At 27.6% G+C, this 12219-nt stretch overlaps 1 protein-coding gene across 2 annotated transcripts in view; it reads left to right on the top strand.

Annotated features, from left to right (window-relative positions):
• Positions 1-945: 945 nt before the first annotated feature.
• Positions 946-12219, top strand: part of LOC132921038 (single-minded homolog 2-like) — a 45061-nt gene continuing 33787 nt past the window's right edge. For both annotated transcript variants that reach the window (XM_060983850.1, XM_060983851.1), the window contains exon 1: positions 946-1607. The gene's annotated coding sequence lies outside the window, so the exon portion shown is untranslated. The remainder of the gene's footprint in view (positions 1608-12219) is intronic.

A 12219-nucleotide genomic window follows, 5' to 3' on the forward strand; every position in this document is an offset into this window, starting at 1 on the left:
ACCTGTTTATACTCGATACATAATAGTATAAAGGTATATTAGTTGTCTAATAATTATAAAGTTATCGATAATTTTTTTTTTTTTGGTATTCTTCTGCGTTCTGCAAATGTGCAAAACGTATAATATATGTATATCAGCGTTGGATAAAATAACTAAATAATTAAATTTTGTAAAAGTATTATTATTTTTTTTTTACATGTATTATAGTTAAAAATGTATCATATGATTTGTTAAATGTTTATTGATTTAAATTGTTTAACGCTCATTAGGTTTGAGATGATGTTTTTTTGTAGCTGATTTCATGACAAATACATTTTGTCTATAGGTAAAAATGTAGTTAGTAAAATTAGTCAAAACATAAAACACAAATTTAATAATAATATTATCCGCAATTACTTATGTTTATATTTTTATTTTCATACGTTTTAAATCATTATATTATATTCGTATGCGTCATAATGCGTGGTGCCGGATTCAACCATTTAATTATTGCAGTTTATTGTTTAATTATAACCGATATTAACGTAATCCTCATCAAATGTAATCATCGTGGTTAAGTATAATCATTATGTGGAGTTTTTTTCCCCCATATAATATATTGTAAAATACTATGTATCGATATATATTATAGCATAATATTCGACTGTGTGTGTGACATCGACATTTGAGGGCGTCGCGAAAAAAGCGGTGGCGGCGGCGGCGGCGCGGTGTCTGGCGGGCTGGCGGGTGCGAGACGCGCGGGCGCCCGCGCGCAGCAGCAGCAGCAGCAGCCACAGCCGCCGCCGCAGCATCCGCCGGCAACCGTCAACTATAACGGTGCCGGCTGATGCGATTACGGTCGGGCGATTGCGATTGGCCGCCGCGGTCGCCGCCCCGCCCGGCCACCGGCCACCAACTACAGCGTCATCCGCGCGCTGAGCACCACCGCCGGACGATCGCCGCCACCGTCGTCAGTGCAGACGACACCACCGGGATCCGGAGGTTTTTTTTTTTACGATCTCGCGGGACCGCGATACCAACGGCGACGGATCGCGCGCGCTGCCGTAACACACGTATGATAATATAATACCTACCTATATATACGCCCGCCCGCGTTACCGTCGGACGTTTAGATACCGCGCACATCAGTAGCTGTTATCGCGTGTACTTGTTTGTATACATTCATGTATAGGTACATATTGAGTGTGTGTGTAGGTTCACGAGTCGTCGACACTCGTACAGGTTCAACATCGCCGCGGCGAACACCCGCGTCCTAACGACATAATTTTATTGTATATACACGATACGCGTAAAAAGCGACGGTGTGTGCGATATAATATACAATATTGTACGGGAAAAACGTCGGTACGATAAAATATTGTTGTCGCGCTTCACTCGTGGGTATATTAATTTATATCAATAACTAACACACTTTTCGCGGTAAACTTTTGCCGCCACCGCGAAAACTAATAAAGTTCGCGAGGACGAACGCGTCGTTGTCTCGAGTCTACACGACCGCGGAGGATCGTACACGGCGTATACCTACAAAAATATAATAATATTTATAGCGTAGTCCATAACCGCTGTTGAAGTCTCATCTTCGTCCGTTGTCGCGCCGAACCTTTTAGGTGAGTACAACAGCCAACAAATACGCGTATTTATTAAATAATTAATTTATATATATATACGTAATTAACGGTATACAGTTTTGTTCGCAATTACCGCGACAAAACGATATAATAATATTGTAAATTTCGCGCGAGAAACAACGAAATGATAATGACGAAAAACAAAACAGTTATAATCGACTTGTTAAGAAAAAACCGACGTGTTCGTCCTTATTTCCATAACACGTAGGTATAAGTCATAATAAGTTATAACGGATTTACGTTGTGCGTATTTAAATCTCATCAAATACATCATTATGTGACGTCCCGACCACATATATATAATCGCAACACATCGAATCGGCTATATCTATATTATGTGATTATTTTATTTTATTTGTTTATACATAGAATGTTTTTCTGGGTTTTCTAAACAAACTTTGAGAATTATTTCTTGTTGGTGACTATACTGACTATAGTGAGTAAAGTCGAAAGTTATAATTTTATTGATAAGTCTTTAAATAATTGTCATTTGTATAAAAAATTGAATCTCCTAGTAGGCAAATGAAACTTTTTGTTCTTCAAAACTTTTATTTCGACAAATCACTCGATTTTGGATGGTGTCTATAAGTACATTATGTAAATGATTGCGTGACTAAATAAGGACAGACATTTTAAATGACGATAATTGTTGTGATGTTGTTATTATATTTAATAGCAAATGCTTAAAATTAAACAAGATAGCTTGCACCTGATAATTGATCGCAAGTACCTATTACTTCGAACTAACAAGGTGATCATTCTCAATTCTCAAAGTTTTTACGGAAAACACGAAAAATCTGTCTACATTATATCTATATACACAATTTATAATTGGTTTAGGTAGTTCCAGCTGTACAGTAAACTTATTTGATCCTTTTACTATATTTCTATGTATACGTATATTATTTACATATTATGTATTAAATAATTATCCTTATCGCAAATACATTAAATATATATTATTGCTTTTTTTTTGTTGTCTCGCCAAAAGTATGAAATTTATAATTTAAAGGCGTATTAAGTCGTTTATTTATATTTATATATTAAATGATTTATGTGTGTATTTTGTATTGACCGTTGATATGTACTTGTTTGTATGGATACAACATTTAAGTATAGTTACATAATACATTTTACAATTCGAAGTATATATCATATTGATTTATGGAAAAATTTCAATTATATAGACAAACGATTCATAAAATCATAACAATATGATATTCATAGTTTTATTTTTTTAGGGCTCAATTTATAAAATACTGTAGATAGTTAAAAAATAATTAAAGTATTCGTAAAAAGTAAAAAAATTGCCAACTTAAAAAAATAAAAACAAACTACCTATAAATTGCAAAATAAAATAATAATTATTATTGATTTTGAATATTTAAGAATTGCGTGAATATCAAGGAACTATTTATATTGATATGTTCATTATTAATTTGTTGAAAAGTTTTATTTTTATAATTTTAATAAAAAAAAAAAAATGATGCATTTGTCAATTCATAATTTAACGTCACGTAATTAAATTTTACTTCTTAAAATAGATTGACTAAAATAAAATTGAGCTTAAAATTTCAAACCAATGAATATTTTAAAAATTGTTCAATAAAATGTACCTACAATAATATAAGTATTTCTACTAGGTACATGTATCTATATTGTATAGAATGCCATAATGATATAAAACTAAAATTGACAAAATTTAAAAAGAGTTTAAACTATAGTCATAAATTATTAATATCTTTCTGTATATGGGTATCACGTATCAATATAGGTTCTAAGAAGGAAGTACTATTATATGATTCATAAAAATATCTAGAATGGACATTATAGTATGTTTTATATCAGTAATATTTAAAGGTAATTATTCTAAGTAGGTACATGATGATGAAATAATATTGTTTTGAAAAATTATTTACAGTTAATTTGTTATCAGATTTTTAATAAAAAATAATTTTAATACCGTGATAATATATTCCTTAATAGCAGAATATTTAATTTAAAATTTTGTAGCTGTTTGACAATTATTATGATATTATATTAAATAAATATACATAGTCACTCCTTGTATGCATTTTTTTCCCGTCAATTACTGTACAAAATGATGGGTATTGGATCCCAACGACGCATCCTCCTCAAGGGGATTCTCATTAGCAAACTTTAAAGTTGACGAGTGCTTTTATAGCCAACGTTATTTGCGTGGTCCACCCCTAAGGGTTCTTATTCGCAGTACGCATTTACACTCAACCCTCCAACATCGCTACACATTCTCTATAAAAAGGTGTGGATGTATATTATAAAATGATTTGCTTTGTAGAGGAAAATTGTTTTATTTTTTTTTTTATCGTTTTTACAGTGATTTATTTTCTGTTAACACGATGTGGGGTAAAATGATCGCTTAAAAAGTTTTTATATAAAGGTACGACGTTCTATATGATTTGTGAAATTGAATATAGATTATAGTACTTATTATTGGAACATAAATAATAAGCAGATATAATATATTCAAACAAACCTGTTTTGAGTATAGTTAACTCTAAAAATTTTGTAGCTATTCAGAAATTTATAAATTGACAATAGACATTTATACTTTCCATTGTTTTTGGAATCTATAACAAATATAATATAAAATGTGTTTATTAAAAATTATTTAAAATATCTTTGCTCATCTTATACATATACTTAGGAAAACTTTAAAAATGCGATTTTTTTTATCGTATTTTAAAAATATGATAATATAGAATTGATTTCATAATTTGTTAGTTTTGCAGATTAATATTACTATCTAATGCATTAAATGTCCATAATAAAATTTTAGAATCTAGTTATTTAACAATGATGATTTAGATTCTGAGCAAAGTGAGGTTTTTTTTGTATACATCCGGTTTATAGTAAAAGAGTGCTTGGATCTTCGACTTTGAAAAAGGTTTCTACAAATGAGATCTAGTTGGTACTTTTAAAATGTTCACATTAAAAATCCACAGTACTTTTAAAAATAATCGTGAAGACAATTAAAACATTAAGGAAAAATGGGAATTTGTACGCATTTGTTTTCGACAAAATCGATTTACTTATTTTGTTGTAACTTGTAATTAAAAAACCAGTAGATATTTGAAATATTCTCCAAATGTTAATAAACGAATAATAATGTTTTTATAGTTATTTTGTTGTAATTCAAAAATGTTATTTGTGTAGATTTAAAACCTTTATCATTATTAAATTTATTTACATGAAATGACGTTTTCAAAATAGTTAGATTAATTTTAAGCCTATTTATACCGTATAAAGTCTACCACATTATTAATATAGTAGGTACAATAAAACTATAATATAAATATATAATATCATAAAATACTGAAATATTTATATTATTGCCCTTCCAATAACAGGGTGAAATATACATTGTGAAAAATTTGAAATTATATTCTCGAAACATTAAAATATTTTAGGTCTTCTCATTTATTTTGGTCATTATTCTCATTAAAGCAAATTGTTTGATACGCGTATCATATTTTATTTTAGGAGGTATTATATTTTAATAACTATTTGAGATTATATATAACATGAGCTGGATGAGGCTTGTAGTTCGCTGTGGCGTTCCGGAAGACTTCAATAATATTATAATATTATATTTATTTATTAATTATTAAGTAAATTTCAGTATAGTATAGAATATTAATATATTATACTATATAGGTAAATACTAAATAAATTTTTTTTGTGAAAAATGTATGATACATAAAATCCTCATATTATATTGCTTTATTACTTTAATAGTTCAATATTTTTTTTTTATAAAAATTTAATTAATATAATATTAAATTAATTTCGTAAAAATATTCTGTTTAAAATAATTCTATCATGAAATTAAATTATCAAATCAAAATATGTTGATAGTGGTTTCACAAACAAACTCAAAAGTGCAAAAATAAGACATTATTACAAATGTTAGAATTTTTTGTTTCTTCAATATTTTATAGAGAAAATGTCGATAACAGTTGATACGTTTCGAATAACTGTATCACTCGACACTCACATTTATATATAGATATATATGATATATCGCAAAGTACGCGTGCGATTATATAAATTATAAATACGAATATAATAGTAGTGTGCTCGAATTGGATGGGTCTCTAATATACACAAATCACAGACAGCAGCTGACGGTATCGTCGTCGTAATAAAGGATGTTTGTAACGGCGGCTTCTCTGGTTTCACATATTATTGTATTTGTAGTAAACACGGCAGAATTCACAAATCCACATAATGATTAATTACCGTTCTAGGTGATGAACACTCATGAGTATATGTATATTTATAATATATACATAACACATATTATATTATATAATATTATACCCTAAATATTTCGGTTTTAGGTCCCACACACACACGCCCATCACACACACTTACATCACATATGTATGATATACAAGACGTGCAATATATTATATACTTAATATATGTATTTCTTCCGACAAGATTTATAAGACTTGACGATTCGGTTCGTTTGAAATCGTTTAACGCGCTGGTGTGGTCGCGTTCGGAATCCGTCCTTTTTTCTCTCCCTTTTCCTTTTTTTTTTGTTTTATCGGTATTAGTAAAACGGTAACGCGACACCGACAGCAGCTGCTCGGCGGCGGCGGACTATATAATACGACAGTGCGTGTCGTGTAAATTAAATTGAATATTCCAGCCGGTGTAACGCGTATATAATATAAATTATTACATGTTTGTTGCTAAATACCTATATATTTTAATGCATACGCACCTAATATTATATTTTGTTCTAATTTCTATGGTATTTATAATATTAGAATACTACGGTGTTTTTGACTTTTTGAGGCGTGTTTTGGAATTTTTATCTAATAATTGACATGCACGTGTCTGGCGTGGCTCATGAAAATGATTTATGTAGTAAATAGTTATGATGATGTGTTAATACAGTGTTGATGATAAAATAACACAAATTTTACAAATCTTTTTAATTCCGTTTAGGCTATACTATATCAACCAATAGACGAATTAGATTTTTTTTCTCCTGACTAATTTTTTTATAGGATAATCATAGTAGCTACATATGTTATAAAATAGGTAGGTACCTAAATTTATTATTTCAATAATACAAAGAAAATATAATATCTATACCTTTATAGGTATACAAAATATATACAATGTTACAATGTTCAATATGGATGTGTCCACATTCTATACTTCTATAATGCAAACATAACATACCTAGTATTGTTTCTTATATAATAGTATTATTAAAGAATAATTTATATTTTTTACGTAAAATAATAATAATAATAATAATACCATACGGTATACACGCACGGTCTTAATCATAATATTATGTATATTGTAATTATCATTATAGCTCAGATAATATCATGATAACTGTCTATAACCTGATTTTTTATAAGTGAGTAGTCCGACATCCTATATTCACATATTATTCTGAAGATATTTTTCAAATATTGTATCTTATATCTTATTTGAATATGAACGATACATTAATATTTTTATACTATAATACTTCCTTTAGGTTATGTGAATTTCTAAATTTCCAGTATAGTTAACTTATTCTTATAAGTTTAATCTTATTTAAAAAAGATTTTATTTATTTACCCGCAGGCATTAAATAATAGGTATATTAAAAACAGATGCTATGACTATTATATGTGTTCTATTGTGTTACAAATACTCATATTGTTGAATTTTATATTATCAACGTATGCATATCAAATAGAAATAATAGAATGACGAGGTGGTCCAATTTTTTGCACATTTATAACAGTATACCTATAAGACCTATATATACAATAAAAATAATGATGCTACGACGAGATGGAGATATCATTTTGATTTTCGACATAAACATAAATAGGTACACTCTTACTTTGTGTGCGTACATCACATCCTTCATCACATAATATATTATATAAATATATATTATACAAGTATTCAACATAATATGACATTATAATATAAACGCGCGATGTCGACGAGTTTATTATGGTTTAACATCAATGTATACTAAACTAATATATTATATTTTATAAATAAACGAATACCTAACAATAACGACAATGTCGTGGACGTGGACAACAATATATTATATTATAATAATAACAATCATAACGGCGACGATTTTCTATGTGCAATATTTGTACGTGTTTATCTCGCACGTGATCGAGGAGCACATAATATTACATCTGACAGGTTGGAGAGGGTCTCCTCTTCTTTCTTTCTCACGTGTTTTTTTTCGCGAACGCCACTATATAATGTGTATATATTTTATCGGAGTACCCCACACGCACAATATGTACATATATTATACGTGTATGATCCATACGCACGACAACCGTTCACTGCGTTGCACAAGAAGTAACAATACCATACGGGCGGATGCGGTGGTTGGATATCCGACTTCATTTGAGTTTCCTATACACATTACTTGTGTATAGACATTATATATCATATATATATATTATATAGGTACTATTGTGATCGAACATTATGCGTGCGCACACACATTACATACATATATATATATATTATTATTATTTTACTATATGTCTATACCTACGGTAGACACATAACATAATAATAATATATAATATATGTATATATATTATAGCATTATATTATATATATATATATACTCGTGTATAGCTATGTAAAGGAGAGACAACTATAATAATTTAATACAAAGCTGTCACGTATGTAGCCAAGCACATTTTTAAACAGCCAACATATATTATTATGGTACTAAATACTAATAACTATTATAATGTGACGAATGCATTTGTTTTTACGACGCACCATTGATGCGCGTGTGTATATATTTTGTCGTCTTATACATACCGTTTTCTAAATGTCCATAATTTATGTGGTCATTAAATTACTAATATATACTAGTATATGTTATATGTACATCTAAATTCAATAATTTGTCTAAATTTTCCGCAGGAATTTAAAAAAATAATATATAACTTAGACACTTAGTACATTTTTATTTTACAGTTATATAAATAACATACATAGTACAGATTTATATAATGTATTATAACTTATAAATAAAGGTAAATCAATAAATATAAATAATTATAAATTTAAAATAAAACTAGTTTTGAAGTAATCATTTTATAGTTTTTGTTCTATTACAAATTTACAAACAAGAACAAATATATATATACAATATCTACGCTATAAAGGTTAAACATAAAATAATGATCGTACATTAAAAATATTCCAGTGTTTTAAATTTGTAAAATTTAAATTGAAAACGTATGCAAAGCAATTTGTATATGGTCTTAATAACTCTTAAGTATCCATAAAATCGACCTAGACCTAAACTTTCTAAATTAGTTCTACAGGTATTTACTTTTTACAAACTATATTGTTGCTATATTTACTTATATAACCTACTAAAATGGATACAATAGTTGAACTGATTTTTAATTTATTGAAACAATATATTTTTAAGCTCGTTAAAAATGGTCATGAATTATATAGTATCTGAATTCATTGAACGTGGATAATTTATTATAAAATTATTGTAATAATAATTATTTTTAAATTTATGAAAGAAAGCTTTTATAAGATACAATAATTACAATAAAAATATCTAACCTAACCTCAAAATCCCAATTAATGTAATTCTATACTGGAATTCTAAATTTATATGAATTATAAACATTTACAAAGATAAGTTTTAAGAGTACTTATTATTTATTAATTATTATTATATTCATTTTTTAAAATTCTCTATTGAGAATTGGGATAGATAAAAAACATTATTTTTACAATATGATCTCTTAATCTGGCGTTAAACATCATATTATGATCGCATGTTTTATTATTTATTATTATACACATCGCTGTTAAAATGCACTATACTACGAATAAATAGTAAAAAAAATGTATACTTAGTATTATTGTTTAGATACTATAATAATTGAAACTTAAACATACTGGCTATTATAAATTACAATTAGTTCAACTGGTAAATGAAGGCGTAAAAAGAGGTTTTTATGAAATTTATATAATCACTTTCTTGTTTTAATTAATATATGAACTCATCCTACTTTTGTATATACCTATAAATATATAATAATACTTAGATTAAAGGTACACTGTGTAATCGGACTTAAGTATCTATTATTTGTAACAGAATAAAGTAAATTCATATCTGATTGAAATCAATCCAAATGGAATACACACTATGAATTTGTTATTAAAACCTTAATATGACGATGACGATACATGATTAGTAACCCTTCCAATCGAAAAAAAAAACGGTAAAGTTTTGCTTATAGTTATGACCTGTTTCTAACAATATAATCTTAATCATATAACACGCGTAATCATTAAAAAACACTTTTATAGTTCATCTTTAGCATTCAATTTTAAATAATCGTGTAATCATGATCTAATCTTATACATACATCGTTCTCACAGAGTTGTGATTTTGAATGAAAAAAATACCCGCATTTCACACAGTTACTATCATCGGAAGTATAATATTATACACTCTTGATTATAGGACGGGGATTTTGTGCAGCAATGCCTATACTATTACACCCTACAATATTATATTTTTTAAGTATGAAAATATTATAGTATATTAGAATTTGCTTTAGATTTTTCTGTTTTGTATCCGGATAGTTAATATAGCCACGGCCCACAGCCCACAGGCGTACTTCGTATTATGTGATAAAACAAAATATATAACAAGTATATTATACACAATTCTGACAAATATCTCTAATATTTGTAAACATATTTACAAAAAAGTTAGTTACAGTGTTTTTGCCTAATCTAGTTATTTAAAATTACTATATATTATATATTTCTTATATTATGTAGATCTGTACTTTAATACATAACTACATAAGTCGACTAGTTATTATTTTCCAATTTTAAGTCTCTGAGATTCAAGGATAAATAAATTGTTTTATTTTACTTTCTTAAATGTATTTAATAAAATATTAAATAATGTATAAATAATAAAATCTAGTAGTGACAGTAGTGTTGTAAGATTATATAATTATATAGTTAAAATATAATTTATTTCACTACTATTTATACTTTATTTACTTTATTTTACTTTTATTTACTATATTAAAATATTTAACCAAATTGAGGTAGTTTAATAAAAAAAAAAAAAAGGTTTTAACGTAATTCGAAAATTAGAACTATATTATTCTCTTTCAATTCAAAAATGTCGGTATTTAACCTAAAATATATAGGTATGTACTATACTAATATATATAACAGATGTAGAATAGCTACAATTCCCCATATTGATTGGTAATGAACAAATGCATTTACATACATATTATAGGTAGAGTACATAATATTAATATATTATACATATCGATAATCGATATACAAGTATAATATTATGAACATTTCTTTCTTATACCATATTATATTTAATTATTAATTTTTCATGATTATTTATAGCAATTAGGTGTTGTATATGTTATTATGTAAAAATAACATAAACCTTATTAGGAACATTGTTTATTAACGTTATTTTGTTTTCAATTGTAAAATTTTTTTTTCTTTTTTGTTAAAATACTTTTTGTTTTGTTATTATTTTAGGTTTACATATTTCTTTTGTTTCAGAAATTGTTTTCATTTCTGAATAATTTTCTTCACAAATTAAACTGGCATTATATTCAAACAAATAGCATTGTCCGTATTTTCATACATAGGTGCTTCTCCATAATTCTCTTATTTCACTAATTTATAATCGACACTTTGTCGATTTTGTAAGAACGCTGTAAGTTAAATATTATAAATTATGGTGTTAAATCTCAGACGCTAATACCTACCTATTGATAGAAATAATTCAATATTGCCAAAAAAAGATGTCGAAATTAATTATTGTGTACGACGTAGTAAGTACCTTTACTTACCTATGACTTACCTATATAAAGTAGGTAAGCATGGGCGTCCCCAGACATTTTATTTATAGTATATTATTATGTTTATTCTGAGGGAGGCAAGTGCCCCGTCTTGCCCCCCCTCTGGGAACGCCCATGTAGGTAAGTACATAATTTTATTTGCCATTTATAACAATTGAATAAACGTGGATAACATAACAACTAATGAAATCTGGTATACGCGTTATAAATTATAATACATTATAATACATATTATAGCGTTTGGAATTATTCATTAAAAACGATACGTTGAATAAACATTAAATACGTGGTCGAAATTTCAATTAATCGACTGATTTTTGGACAAGTGCAATTTATGTATTATACTTACGTACGTCTTATATACAATCGACAGACGATTTACCGAAACGACTGTAGTATTTTACACTGCGAAACAATAATGCAATCGCCATAATATATAATAATATGTAATGTAATATATTTATATTATTAGGTTTAGCATGCGTGTATTATATTTTATAAGTATCAATTCGGTTTTTTCCGTTTAAGCCGTGTTAATGTAATATTATGTACTTATATAGTATTATACAAGACCGGGTGTGCATCAGAGGTGTAATTTTTCCCTCAGTCTCCGCTCTGACATTATAATGTACAAGAGGGTCACCCTT

The sequence above is a fragment of the Rhopalosiphum padi genome, chromosome 2, assembly GCF_020882245.1.
Source record: "Rhopalosiphum padi isolate XX-2018 chromosome 2, ASM2088224v1, whole genome shotgun sequence".
Taxonomy (NCBI): domain Eukaryota; kingdom Metazoa; phylum Arthropoda; class Insecta; order Hemiptera; family Aphididae; genus Rhopalosiphum; species Rhopalosiphum padi.